This window comes from Thermobia domestica, chromosome 3 (assembly GCF_964235325.1).
Source record: "Thermobia domestica chromosome 3, izTheDome1.hap1.1, whole genome shotgun sequence".
Classification (NCBI taxonomy): Eukaryota; Metazoa; Arthropoda; class Insecta; order Zygentoma; family Lepismatidae; genus Thermobia; species Thermobia domestica.
The window spans coordinates 248,652,135-248,667,461 of record NC_137456.1 but is presented as its reverse complement, the minus strand read 5'-3'; the positions used below and the strand labels follow the sequence as shown (position 1 = coordinate 248,667,461).

At 35.6% G+C, this 15,327-nt stretch overlaps 1 protein-coding gene across 3 annotated transcripts in view; it reads left to right on the top strand.

Annotated features, from left to right (window-relative positions):
- Positions 1 to 1,104: 1,104 nt before the first annotated feature.
- Positions 1,105 to 15,327, top strand: part of LOC145681010 (transcription factor IIIA-like) — a 78,556-nt gene continuing 64,333 nt past the window's right edge. The window contains exon 1 of one of the 3 annotated variants that reach the window (XM_081752274.1): positions 1,105 to 1,265. The gene's annotated coding sequence lies outside the window, so the exon portion shown is untranslated. Of the gene's footprint in view, positions 1,266 to 1,365; positions 1,521 to 15,327 lie in introns of those variants that run through there. The other 2 variants (XM_081752276.1, XM_081752275.1) reach the window with 2 other exon arrangements.

The window sequence follows — 15,327 nt, the reverse complement described above, 5'->3', positions numbered from 1 at the left end:
CTGTAGACAGATGCTCTTCTTCAAAAGGATTACCAGTATCACGAAGTACATCAATTAGGGTCTTCACATGTGTCCTGTACATGCTTTGGAATGCATCCGTGTCCTCGTGGTGTGATCTTTATAGGTGCAACTCAGCAGAGTAGCTGTCTTCATACTCAGCCAGTAAACGAGCGATTTCGGGACAAGTGACTATTTTCTTCAAAAGAGTAAATGGGTTATCGGAAGCTCCCCATAGAGAACCACTTTCTTTTATCAGTTTGTTGTTCTGTTCGTGAAGCTGGTCGTCTCACATACGTGAAAAGTGCCGGTAAGATTTCCTACTGGTGAAATGTCCCTTAGAGAATTCCGTAAATACATCAGGATGACATCAGATGGGAAGAAGGGGGCAAGGCCCTCTAATGGCATCCTGAGCCAGGCTCGTAGCCATCGCAAAAATGTAGGGGGGTGGTTGAAGTTAGGGGGCCCAATCCAACCATATTAACTGTAATATCTGCTCTTGCAAGCCTACCATGAAAATTTTAGGGGGCAGTAGAAATTTAGGATGTGGCCCCCCATGGCCCCCATGTATACGGGCCTGTCGTGAGCCCCCTTCCCAGAGATGTTGACTTGATATATAGGTCAAGTAACACAATAGTCTTATTTTTGGTGTACACAAAATAACCGCCCCCCCCCCAGAATACCTGTGCCCTTTCAGTAACACCCCTCAAGAAATTAAAGCTATTGCGTTATTGTCTAGCAGTTCACAGTCTTCTATAGTCGTTTTGCCTGTGAATTTGAGCCCAAAGACGGTGTTAATCGGACAAAATTTGGGAAACTTGTGAAAAGTAGGCCATTTTACAAGATGGCGCCCAGAATCACACGAAACATATTGAGAAGCTGTCTCCCGGCGTTTTTCTCATTTACATATCGCGTTAAACACTCTGACCAAATTTCGTGCTGGTAACCGGAAATGCACGATCCATACAAATTATTGCACTTACGGACCACACTATAGGGGCTATTTTCATTTTGCGTATGTATGTTGCGTTGCTGTACGCAGAATTTTAGGTCCCTAGAATGAAGTTGTTCAAGAAGGGAATTTTTCCATTAGTCTTTAGTTAATGGCAACACTGAGGCAAGTACACTTATAAACAATAATAAAAGTGCGTGAGCTGAGCATATTACATTTGAAAAGCAGATTTAAAAAGGCAATATTAGTTGCTAGTTTTTAACAGATTCCTTTTGTGTAGTTAAAAGCAGGAGAACTGGAAGTAATCGACATCAAGGTGAGGTTTTAGATTTGCATTTGAATGTGTAGATATGTACTGAAAACTTCTGTATTGTTATTCAATGTTTTTTATTGTGTGTTGGGGGTATAAGACACGTGGATCCACAGTTTTAAACTGGAATTAGAACCACCGTAATGCGTTCAGATTTCGAAGTTTTCCCTCCAGGAATCGAATGCACCAAAGACACGTGTGTTAGCCAGTAAACTGTTCCGAAGAGGCAGGTTAACTATTGGATCTAACAACATGCTAAAGGTATTAGAAAGAATGAAGTTGTGATGGTATCCCAGTATATATATTTATAAATTTGTAAAGTTCACACAAGATATTTCGGGTAAATTCTAATTACGGGGTTCCAGAATTTTTTCCTAAGAAGTCATACGTTTTTATATATATATATATATATATATATATATATATATATATAACTATAATTTAATTTTGGTTTGATTAGGTTACATTGTATTTACCTTCATGGTTTGTATTACCCTCCCGCAATTAGAATTACCCGATATTTCTAATTTTGGCTTATGTTTAGCAGAAAGGGGTCCAGCAATCGTTTCCAGAAAATGTTACAATTTCGCTTATTTCTACTAATATTAGGTTAGTTCAGTCTAGCTTAGGTTAGGTTATATTTGGTGACGTGTTAGGTCTAAGTACTTGCATCCATTTCTCCAGTATTTTTTTTAACATATCTGTGGACGCCTTCTGCTAAATATAACCCCTAATTTTAATTTAAAAGAGTAGTCATGTGAGAAACACAGTGTGTTAATACTATTCTCGCTTATGTTTTTACCCAGCGTCATTGACGCATCTACTCACTACCGACACATTCAGCATGGTCATACCTACTTCGCCCTGCCCTGACTAGGTTAGCATTCGTGCATTTTAATAAACACCAGCGGGTTATGTCGGACAGAGGGGGAAGGGTCCAAAACTAAAGCGTTTTTCAGTCCTTTGCACCCTTCAAAAACAAACCTGGTAACTCGATGTATCACTGCGCGCACGACTATTTGCTGATTGGTGAAGAGGAAATTGTTTCGTCTGTTTCCCGCAACATTTCTGCTGCAGCATGTGCATGCATTTCTGCCACTGCGATGTGCATTACTCGTCTCACTCTCACACCATCGCTGTGATACAGGGTAAAATACCCAATACTATATAATCCCCCTTCCTTTAAGAGCAACTGAACATTGTTATTTTTCTCCAAATTGTAATTACAGATGAAACTACAATGAGTTATGTCAAATTATCAACTGAACGATGAAGAGATGGCGCTCGTATGTAACAGCAAGTATATTTATCATTATGGGAGACTATTTCTTTTTCATCTATTACCTAAGTCATTACGCATATCCATGAAAACAGATGGTACTTTTCCCCCTTAAGTTGATTTTTTATGTGCTTTCTTACATTGTATAGCCTGCAAACATACAAATAGTAACTTTAGTACTGCAAAGTAAGTAAATAAATAATGTATATATACTATTCTATGAGTACGTGAAAATTAGCTACTTAAGGTCTTAATTTTCTTCAAGTGAATTGAACAATGTTGATATCGTTTGATAAACTATTTGCTTTTCTTCTGCACTTATGGGTTTGCCTTGTTTATGTTTAACAGAAGAACTCGGAGCAGCAGGTAACTTGCTGGCTTCCTTTGACGAGATCTTTAAATTGTGGCGCGCACTTCGCGTGTTTTGTCATTTGTTGTAACAGTTTTCTCTTACAAATTTGATTTTGGTTCAAGATTTCGATCCCATACAGATACACACTTTGAGTCGGATCCTAAGTGTTCTTACTATGCCCTAACAATATATTAATTACCATAATATATTACATTTGTTGTGCACTATTTGCTTATGGAAGAATCAACTGTTATTAGTCTCATTTTCAGTCTTGCTAACTCATAGTTATTTTTCAGTTTTTCACAAAGAATTGTTGTCAAACAGTTGTGTTATTTCATGAAAATGGGCTAAGGAAAAGAAAAAGAGAAATCAAGTGTACCGGTACTCGCAGTTCGTATTGAAGATATTAAGTTCCTTATAGTATTTCAGATCATTGTTTGACCTTCCATTAGAGATGAGGAAATAGCCAATTAAAAAAAGAAAGAGAGAGTGAGGGGGGGGGGATAGAGAGAAGTAATAGAGGATAAAAGCTGTTTTACTGATGCATTACAAAGTAATATGAGGGGTCCATGTTCTGTTAAGTGGGTCCAAAACTACACTGGACCCTCCTAAGCTAACGTAACCTAACCTAACAATATAACGTTATATTGTGTAATCAAACGAAAATCAATAGAAAGAAGTGGTGTGGAAGACACTGGACCCCCTTAACGGAACATTGACCGTATGAGGTTATTTTTTCAGTTATAATTCGTATATCGCCTTTTTAAAATGCGATCAGATTAAATGAATTTAAGAATTTTATAATATTGGATAGGAATGTTATAACTTTTTTTTTTTCTGGCTGCAGCGAAATTAAGAGGTACTATATGTATGCTAAATAATGTGTCTTTATTCCTACGTAGAATCTAAAAAGTTTCTTGGAATTTGATGAATAAGATGTTGACTTGAGTTGATTTTGAGTTTAACGTCCCGTTCAGTAACGAGATTATATGAGACGTGGAATCCGAACCACGTGAGCTCCCGCCGGGAAGAATAAGATGTCAATAGTCTTCATACTCTCATGACTGATATTTATTTATGGCATAATTTTTCTGTTAGATATCAAACGAAAGGGTACGTCGCGAGAATTCAAAACATATTTTATAGGTATTTTATTACATACAACAAAGGAAATAAAATAATAAATTATCTATTCAATAAATAAGTAAACTCAGTAGTTTCAAGCTTGTTCCAAACACTCGCTCGCCTGTAATGGAAACGTCTCAATTTTGAAATGAAATGAAATGTGTGAGAAAACTGAAGAACCCCGAAGAAACCCAAGCACACGGTGCTTTTCCACCACAAGGTTTACTTGGCGCGAGCTGGAATCGAAAAAGGAACCCCATGCGCCAGAGATGAACGCTCTACCACTGAGCCACCGCGGCCCCCAAGAGCTCAATTTTGAATAGAAGTGGTAAGTACAACTGCACATATTTCTAGATCCGATAATTAACTCCTTTGTGGCTATATGATTCGCGTACGCGTCATCGGGCGGGAGACCCGCGTTCGATTTCCGGAGGGAGTTGATGCAGTTCGGATCGCTCGTTAGGCTGTAAGTCTACATCTCATACAGCCTTGTTGTTGAAGAGGACGATAAACTTTAGTCCATCCATCCAACCATAGATCTGCTAGTAGGGCCACTAAGTCATCATGTAGTAGTGGCTCTGAATCCTAACATTTTAGATAGATTCTGAACTAGAGAAAACGTTAGGAGTGGCGATAGTAAGTTTTATTTGTAATTTACACTGGTAGAAGAAATTTAACGTTATGCCCTTCTTCCTCTGGGTGCATGTTTGCGATTATATAGTAGTTCGAAGATTCAGGAGAGCAGTGCGTACGCCACTGCAAACGAGAGAAAATGGTTCCTGATTCTCCTATCACAAGCCCGTGTCATTTCATTTTTAATATTATTGTTCCCCCCACCCCCTTCAGTTTGTTTACTCATTTCTGCACTGCAGTCTGCATTGTTTACAAAGGGTGCAAAGCTCCGTGAAAATCAGAATAGGTAAAATGAAACTATGTTTTCAGAAGAAATCAGTTCATTGTTACAAATGTTTGTTAGAGTGCAGTTTATACCGAACAAGTGATTTTGTCACTAGAATTGGCATTGGAGGAACAGAACCTGTCACCGGAACAGGTACGGAATCGGTGTTTTTTTTTTTTTTTTTTTTTTTCTCCTGATGAGAATGTTGTTTTGGTGTTTTAGCGGTTCGTGGCACTGATGTCTCCTGTGCTGTGGTTGGTTGGTTGTGTTGAAGTCGCTGATTGATTGTTATGTAGTACTGACTGATGATCCTCTGTTTTCGAATGTTGTACCGTTGTACGTTGAACATGTCTGGCTTCGATGTCGTTTCGTTGTTCTGATATTGTGAAGTGAGTTTCGGTGTTCGGATATTGATTATTATTACTTTTTTTTTCTAATAGGTTTGTGGTACTGAAGTAAATTCCTATCGTTTCGCGATATTGTGTCGACTGACTAATATTGAGAATCGTAGTAAGAGCTTAGGTGGAGAGAGTTGTTCGGTAGACGCAGATTTAATGTCGGTCGAATGCGCCGTAGTCAATATGTTATTTCACTTTTTTCTATTGTAAGAATTCCGATATAATGGTTAGTTTTAGATTTTTATGAATTTTGTTCTAGAACTTGCTGGAGTTGGGAAATTTGCTTGCTCCTGGAGTAGTATTTTCACTTATTATTTTAAACATTGAATCTTTGAAATATTGATTAATTTAGGACTATTCTAAGACTGGAAATTAAAATAGTAATAGACTTTTCGATGCTTCAAAAAACATTGTTTAAAATAATTAGTGAAAGATTAAGAACAGTAACCGCTATGATACCTAACCCAATTCCGTTTCGGAGAAACTGGTTCCTCGAAACATTAAAGGAACTGTTGCTAGGAATCAGTTCCTTTGGGATCGTAATTGGAATCATTGAAGGAATCGAAAATGAATGCATTGCCTAAAAGAAAAATTTGCCAGAAATATTGCATTTTTTTTGTTAAAAAAAATACTTGCGCGCCTCAGGCCGACATACGTCTCTCCTTATATGTAGTGAGTTTGATTTTCTTCTTGCCAGCTTGAAGAGCTCATGAGACATACTATTTCCGCAATAATTTTGAATCCCATATACTCCTTTGGGATACGCCGTTTAATCATAGTGGTGATTGAAAGCTAGCTATGTTCCAAAAGTTACTTCAGAGTTTTCAGCCAATTTCTCGTGATGCGATCACAAACACCATTTAACATCGCTTTCAATGCGGAGGAGAAATAATAATAAAAAATCATAAAAAAGACGGAAATTTTTAGACACACTTCCTAACTTAGGGATTTTATGTGGTGTATTATTCTGAACGATCCTCCCTTAACATGCATATTTTATTTTTTTTCTTTCTTATTCATTGCTCTCGTAACAAAGGGAGTTTTCTATCCAAATCTCACGTTTCTAGTGTGTTCTTGTGGCCTGAATTTTCAGTGCATAACTTTGTCTTCAATATAATCCTACTTGTTACCGCCACACCTCCTCCTTCCAGAAACTGAATTTTCGAAAACGCTGAAATGGGTTTCTCCTTTATTTTTAATTAAGGGTTTATATAACGAATTTCACACGTTCAACTTAAGCGAATCCTTAAGCATTTTCTGAATAAATAATGAGAAATATTAATTTTGTAAAAATTGCCCCCCTTACTCTTATTAGAAGTGAAATTTTTGTAGACTCTAAAATTGGCTATTTAATAATCAGTTGCCTATATGCCGATTTTCACATCTCCAATTAAAACAATGGGCGCTTTCTCAGTTAAAAGGGAAAATTTCGGTATTATAGTGTCACACACGCTATTCAACTTAATTATGAAACTTTTGTCTATGATTGTATTTTTAGTTCATTACTCTTCAAATGACTTTCAAAGAACAATAAAAGCAAGCGTTGGATATTTCAGAACTCAATTGTGATTAATTAGCGAATTCTTTATCTGTGAAAAAAACTGCTATGTAATTCTGTCTTTGAAAAGGTTTTTAAGCACCTTTGACAAGTCATCGTGTAAGTTCATGCATTGACAAATATAATGAGAGAAGTAGATCCTGAGTTACACGTCCTTACGATTTCACCACTAGTACAGGAAGTTCATGGCCTTAGCTCGAGTCGAGAATCAAAACTACTGCACTTTCCGAAATCAGGAGCAGTTGCGACGAAAGACTTACGAGGAGGAACATTATACTAGAGCTGGGACCATACCTGATTGAACTCGTATTCTACAGTCATCTATATTGTACATCATAAGTCTAAGGTATGTACTCGTTTCATATTTGTCAGTCAAGTCATGAGTCAGTGATTGGAAAGTTTCAACAGACACGAATTAACGTAAAATACACGCATTAAAACATTCCCCCAAACAGGGGCGTCATTTCAGACTTCGCTTGGGGGGGGGGCAAGAGCACTTCTGACATAAGGTTTTTACGTTTTGTATTAGTATATTAGTAGACAATCGATTAACGTATATGCATTCCTCAAACTCTTGGGGGGGGGGGGCGCAATTGCCCCCTCCTGCCCCCCCTAAATGACGCCCCTGCCCCCAAACCATTATTCTTTCATTTTGTCATGAACAGAATATTCATGAATATTGGTGTAAGAATTACCGGTATCTAGATTTCTAAGAAAAGTTAGTTATTGCTATGTCTGTGATACCTCTTGCGTACGTCCCGTTCTATGTTAATCATAGTTGACCGCAATAGTAATGACCACCTTCCCCCCTCCCTAAAAAGCGGAATTTTCGAAAATGCTGAAACACGTGTCCCATTATTTGTATCCAAGAGTTTATATACTGAATTTATTATATCCAATTCAGGCGAATTCCCACATTCGGTTCTTTGTGGATGGATCGAGGAAATTTCAGTATTATAGAAATTAGCCCACTTTGTCCCTAATTAGAAGAAGTTTTGGAAAAACTCTGAATCCCGTATTTTCTTGCTTATATTTTAGAGTTTATACACCGAATTTCACATCTTCAACTGAAGTGAATCCTCACATGGACACTTTCTCAATAAAGAAATGAAAATTAGGATATTATGGGAAAGACCAAACTGTTCTGCGCATAATAGGGGATTTTCGAAAACACATATTCCCATATTTAGATTCAAAAGTTTATATACTGAAGTGTACATTTCTCCAAAATATATATGCACGCCTAACTTTCTCGAAGTCTCCTTAAAAAAAGAAATTTGGGGATAATGCATCGCTATTTGTTGTTTGAAATATTCACCTGCTATTTTGCTACTTAATGCAGTGTTACTTTCAGAACAAAATAGTACCTTAGCAAATGCAGATAAAGAAAACAACATACGCATTTCGACCAGAAAAAAAAATGGAAAAAACAGGAAGAGTTGCTAAGGAGTTCCTTCGCTATCAATACAACTGAAAGGTAATATTAAAGTTGTTTCGATAGCCTTGCGTGTTAAGTTCCTTCTTAGTATTGGGATTCAAAATTTTTGAACCTGGTTCAAATCCCACTAGATGGTTTTATCAGCTGTTCTTGGCTTACAGTTTCTATTTTTTTTTTTTTTTTTTTATTTATTTATTTACTTCCTTCCTCTTTTCTTCAGGGGAAGTCATGGTTTAGGAAGTCGACAACTGATCACCATTTGTATCTGACAATTTTCCAAACAATAAACTGAGCATTTTTTTCTTTCTTTTTTAAAGGTACATAGATATTACTAAATTATACTAAAATGGATTAAGGGATATATTCTTCCGAGTGTGCGAAATGACAGGGATTCCCCCTGTCAAAAAAACTATACCTCCTTGTAGAAAGTTTTCATCCCTGGCAGGGATCAACTTCTAATTTGTTGACAGAAGTAATACTATAATTAGGAATTAATGTTTTTAGAAGATTGGTTTACCAAAATTTAACTCTGTCGTGTGTTCGTCCATTCGTGAGACAAAAATATCTCATAGACTACTTGATGAACCAATACCAAATTTAGTCAGGGAGTCGAGGGTCAAAAAGTAGGAAATGAGTTCACGTACGGAGGCAATATTCAAATAGGAAGTGATAAAAATAAAACATTATCGGCTTTCATGTTGGCCATGTAGAAGCAAAGTGGTAGTAAATATCGAAAACTGGTTTTCTGCACTCAACTAAGCGTCCCAAAATTATAGTCCGTCTTCACTCCAATGTCTACTAGAACCGGAAGTGTTAAAAAGCTGCCACTTTTTCCAGTTTCAATATTAAGATAATGTCACCGTACAAACCACTCCTTCACATAGTATACATATGTCACTGTATATAGATCGAAGAAGTAATTGCATGCTTGCCCGTCAAGCTCAGTGCGACCATACGTTATAAAACAAGTAACAGTGGCACAAGTACACCACGCGAAAGAGTGGTTTGCGATGCCATGTATGTACACTCATGTCCAAAATTATTGTCGTATGTTTATAAATATGTTGTTGTAGGAATATAATTTGATAACGAATTCGCCCGGTATTTCTTATAATGGTAGTATGTGTATAATCGGCAAAGAGATGTACGTGCAAAATTTCATGTCAAAAGAGCAGTAAATAAGAACAATAAAACGAAAATAAAACTTTGTTGTCCATTTAGCAACATTTTGTTTTACCCATTCTAATTTTCGTATTTATAATTCTTTTCCTATGAAATTTACAACAAATATACATTTCCCGATTATACACATAATATCAGTATTAAAAGTACCCTGCAAAATCATTATCAAACTATATTCTTACAAGAAGACAGTTATAGATATGCGACAATCATTTTGGACATGGGTGTACGTATAATGTGTGATGGCCGGGTACTATGTGCGTGAATTTATCTCCTCTGGGAAGACTATTCATATTCAGGTAGCACACTGATACTTCCTCATTTGTAAGTACCCGGAAGTTATCCCAAATAGTTGAAGTACAGCGAATGCTTCGTCTTTATCTCATTCGATTTCACATTCCACAGTCATTACTTCTGCCTTAGTTCAGTTTAAATCAGTAGTTCGTGAACTTTCTGTTTCTATTCCCTGGTGCTCCTTGACAAATTTCTGTAGACACTGCGAATTGTTTTATGATGTAGTAACGAACTTATTATTTTTGACACAAAATATTTCTGAATTTTAACCAGTGTTTACTTGCACTTATTTTTAAAATTTTAAAAATCAGATCAACCCATACCCTACCCTAGGCTCTGACTTCCGTTCGGTGGCAAAAACTAAACGCATTTGCTAAGGATGCTGATATTCTTTACACTGTCTAGGGTCCCCGCAGAAAGATCTAATATACTGACAACGAATTTGATTTCTAGTCCGCTATCAAACGAAATTGTTTGTGTTTCTTGTGTTTGCCCCAAACTCTACGCTATATGGGAGCGACATTGGAGCTGTTTAAGAAAAGTAAACATTTACTTCTTTTTGGTTCATTCATGCAAATAATAATATTTAGAGATGATGAACCATCATTGTGTAAGGCACTTAAGTGTAACTATTAATTGTCTGAAATAGTGTGACATCACATCCTTCTCATTGATGTGGTAAACGCCATTTTATTAAGGACGTAAATTTGATGTTTTAATTTCTGGATTGTAAACATAGAGTAAACGAAATGATTGTGTATATATAGGTTTTTTAAGATTTCCAATAAACGTAACTAAAAAATTAAAAACCAGTTAGGTAAAAGGTATGTTAAATAGTTCATGTTGGTCATGTAGAAGTAAAGTGGTAGTAAATATCGAAAACTGGTTTTCTGCACTCAACTAAGCGTCCCAAAATTATAGTCCGTCTTCACTCCAATGTCTACTAGAACCGGAAGTGTTAAAAAGGTGCCACTTCCGGTTCTAGTAGTGCACTCAACACTTATGTGCATGACGAAACATTGAAAGTGAAATCAGTAGGCTTCATATGTCATGTGAAATGTTTCTCCTGATACCGTAGATCTTATTTAATTATGCATTTTGAGATTACAAAAAAATGTGCACCCACCTCGTTTATTGTCGAATACGTAAGTTTAATAATTCTAGAACATTTTGATTTAGTAGAATCAGTATCGCGTATTAAATTACAAGTGTGCAGAGTTACTGTTTAGCAGTTGGTTTATGCTGAACCGGTCATTATTGGATGTTTTTGTTCTACTCTCAGTATAAGCATATATATATATATATATATATATATATATATATATATATATATATATATATATATATTAAGTTAATAAGGATTAGAAGCAAAAATCTTATATATATCCACCTCAAAAAAATGGGTTCAGGTTGAAAATTAGTGGCACACATATGGATACAAGCCTATTATTTTTTCGGCACATGTATGGCTACAAACCTTAGTATTATTTTGTAATGTTGTAGTTATTACTTGTATTTTATCAGTATCCTCCACTTGTACAGAAAAAAAATGTTGTTTCCGTGAGTCGCTGTTGTTAATACCTCTTGTAAAAGACCGCTCGTTCCAGTTCTTAGATTAACTTCGAAAATACTGACAGATATATCAACACACTTTATTTATGATGGTATTCCTTCTTCTGTGTTATTTTTATATTCAGCTTGTAAGGCTTTGAGCTGGCAATAAGTATACCTCCGTTTCAACCTCATTGTGACCATTTCACTCCAAACTAAAACGATGATTTGCAATTAGTGTTTTCAGGTTCCAACACAATTCTGATTTGTCCTATTAAATTTTAACCGAAGATCAATCCCAGTGCCATCGAATCTTGTTTCTTTCTAGCGTTAAATCCCAAGAATATACCAATCCAAGTAGGATTTCCAAGGCACATAAGTGTTATATTTACTTAAAGACTGAAATTGACATATTTTAACCAAATTATTAAAATAAATGGAAACACTGATTTAGTTTATTGCTTCTGTAAGACGTTTTGTGGACGGTTTCGGCCACTTGAGTTCTGACCTTGTTTACCAGGATGCTTTACACATTTTATGCTTACCATCTCAAGTGAATTTATAGAACGTAATGCCTCTCCGTGGCATGGAAGTAGTGCCAACGTCAGGTGAACTAAGCTCTCAAATTTCTTTGGACATAAGTTCTGTGGCTCACGTGTTCATTTGTATGTACTGAGTAATGAATTTCATATAAAGTATCAATGTCACTTCGCATAATAAGTGTGAATAACTTATAGAAAGTCGCATCTATAATATGCGATAACCCCGTCTCTAGGTGCGATATAAAAATTGGTCATTTCATCCATGTGTCTTATGTAATATATAAACCCTACTGAAGTATCTATTGAAGACAAAAATTGGCTAATTTTAAATCAAATTATTGAAAAAGTAACTGAGACACTTACGTGTGTAAGATTTTCTATGAATGGTTTCGACCACTTATTCTGTGGCCTGTTACGAATTTTTTGGCGCTCATTAATCGTGTTAATTAAAAAAAAAAACAGTCAGTTTAAATTTCAAAATTAATAAACAAACCTCGTATAAAAATTTTCCAAGAACTCTCTCTCTTCTCAAGCATATACATATATGTTTAAATGTGTGTGTGAGCAACCAACTTCGATCGAATCGCCCAGCAGTCCTTTTATGGCTAAAAAAAAAGAACAATCGCTTCACAGAACATTCCAGCAAGAAGTCTCATCGCTAAGTTTAGCTATTGCATCAGTTGGTTGCGTTTCAAGTCAAAACCGGAATTTTCCCTTTGAAGAAGCAACACAAAAGGTTAGCAAAAAAAGCAAGTCAGTCTATTAAAAAGACTCGGTTAGGCAGGGGTGCCTTCGCACCTGTCGTGCGTCCTGCACGTAAAGTAGACTTTTACACGGGCTCGCACCCAGCCCGTCGACCTGACTAAGCTCTCAGAGCTTTGTGCCCGTTGTTGTTCCTAAGAAGTTAAAGTAAAAGGAACCAAGTGTCAGTGTTGTGTAATTATAAAACGAGCCTTGAACTTAAATTCATTTTGTAATTTTATGAGTTGTTGTAGCCGAAAGATAAAGGGCTAGCAAGTTAGTTTTAAACGTACTTCGATGCAGTCAATGAATCCCGCCAGGGGCACTTCCAAATAATAATCCTATTGTAAACAGCACACTTATTGAATGCTTTATTGTGTATGACACATAAACTATTGGATTGAATTTAAAAACCAAATTTCTGTAGAGAAAATAGCGCAGAAGAGGAAACCGCGGCTGACTTAACCCCCACCCTCCTTGTGCAGTGCATAATAAAACGCAAGTGTTATATAAATTATTCACTACTCTCAATACTCTCATTCCATGCCGCCAACGCAAACTGTAAGTAAAATTGAAAAAAAATCATTCTTACAAATTGAAAAAGCCACCTAATCAAAGTAAATAATCTTAAAAAAATAAAAATTAAATTCAAAATAATCATTTTGAGCGCTCAGATTGTTAAATATATAATTTACTTATAGTTTACTTATTGTATATTTTTATTTAATCACAATACATAGTACTCGCAATTTTAATCTCACGTTTAATTTTTAGCTGTAATTGCTTATAGCTTTACAGGGCGTTATAACAATTTATAAATTATTTACATTAATTTGTTTTGTTCATCTATCTTTACGGCAAGCACTCTTCTCTCCCCCGATATCATTCCAGCGGTCGGTGGAGACGAGGATTGCTTGTATGGTTTATGACAACCTTCTGTGGGCGCTGGAAGCCATGAAACCAAAGTTTGGAGCAAGTGAAACAAAAGAGAAAAAGAAATAATATAGTTTTATTTACGATAAACCCACAAAGGTCGGTCATATCCATAAATGGCGACCGTGACAGGACATACTTCAATCTTCGGATAGAACTGCATTTAATTATTTCAGAATTCATTTATTAAAATACGAAAATAGTAAACATTTAAATCACGTAGTCACAAGTAGTTAACTGGGTGTAAGATCATGCGTAAATTGTTTTAACTCGTGAAAAGAAAAAAGGAAGAGAAAAGAAAATAATAGGTAGTGTTTGAAAACAGAAAGTAAATTTAATTACCACAGAAATATCATTAGCATAATTTGTTTTGTGAGAAATTAAAGCATTTTATTTGTTCGCGAACTTTTCTTCCGTCAATTTTTTACAGCACGCACAAACGAAAACAACAAACAGCTAATCGTAGCTGAACACACACACACACACTCATAGTCACATATGCACCGTAAAGAGTAATGAATGAATAATAATTTGTTTGTTTATGTTAACTGTTTATCGAAACACTTTGTAAAATGAAATTTTAAAACAAAATAACAATTTTGTGTAATTGAAATTATGAAATAGTTTCAAAAAGGTGTTTGTTTACATTTTGTCGGTGAACTCAAGTGCTTATTTTTGTATGTTTTATATTGTGAGTTGAATACTTGTGACTTTAGTAAACATGGATTTTAGTATTTTAGAACAACTTTAAACATGGTCAAAGGACCAGTTAGCACAAATTAGACCAAACTTAGAAAACGGAAATTAACGTTAAACACTTAGAATATTCCAGAGTTTAGTTTCGAGTTCTTGTTAAAAAAAAAAATGAGGCCGTTTAAAGTAACTATAGATGGACATTTTTTCAACATATATTTAGATAAGAGTGAAGAAACAAATTATATTACTTGGCGTAGGGTTAATCAATTAGAATGTTTTGATTCACCAGATAGAGATAAAAATTTGAACATTCCGAAAGAAGTTACTTTCACCGTAAAAACTTGGCCATTTACATTTGACGTTACGGCAAAAGTGCGCACAGATGATAGGCGACGAATTATAGTCATAGGTAGACGTATAATGCAAGAGTTGCAATCTATTTTAAAACAGTATCAGAAAATAGGAGACTCGAGGTATGATAAATACTTGCATGAACAAATTGTAAAAGAACTCGGAAGTGAACCCGGTAAGCGTAGGAGACACAAAGCTAAAAATAAAAAATCAGCTGATATATCCGAAGTAGATTCAGGCAAGCAGCTGTTGTGCAGGTCAGCATCACCTACTCGTTACATAACTTTAAGTAAATTGAAAACCTGGAATAAACACGCGTTTCATGATTTTGAATATGTAGATTTTGAAAAATCCGTGAAATTAAAATCATCGTCGAAAGTTGAACCACAGTATGCACGCATAGTTACAGTAGACAATTTATGTGAGGAAACACACAAAATTTTGCCTTCTGTTGAAATTCAATTACCACCGTTGAGTGTCAAGCAGTCAAATAGTTGTGAAATTATGCCAATTGAATTTAAATGTTTAGAAAGTAAAAATAGTCTAGTGGAAAATTATGTAGAGCAGTTACGAGCTAACGTCACCATTGTAGAAAATGAATGGATAGAACGATGTCAGATTTCTACACTTGTAGTTATTGAACCACCACCATTACTTTTACATCAGTCTAGTGTCAGTGAAACCAAAGTAGAATTTCAGGAAGTAAACATAGTTGATACCAATCATAGAT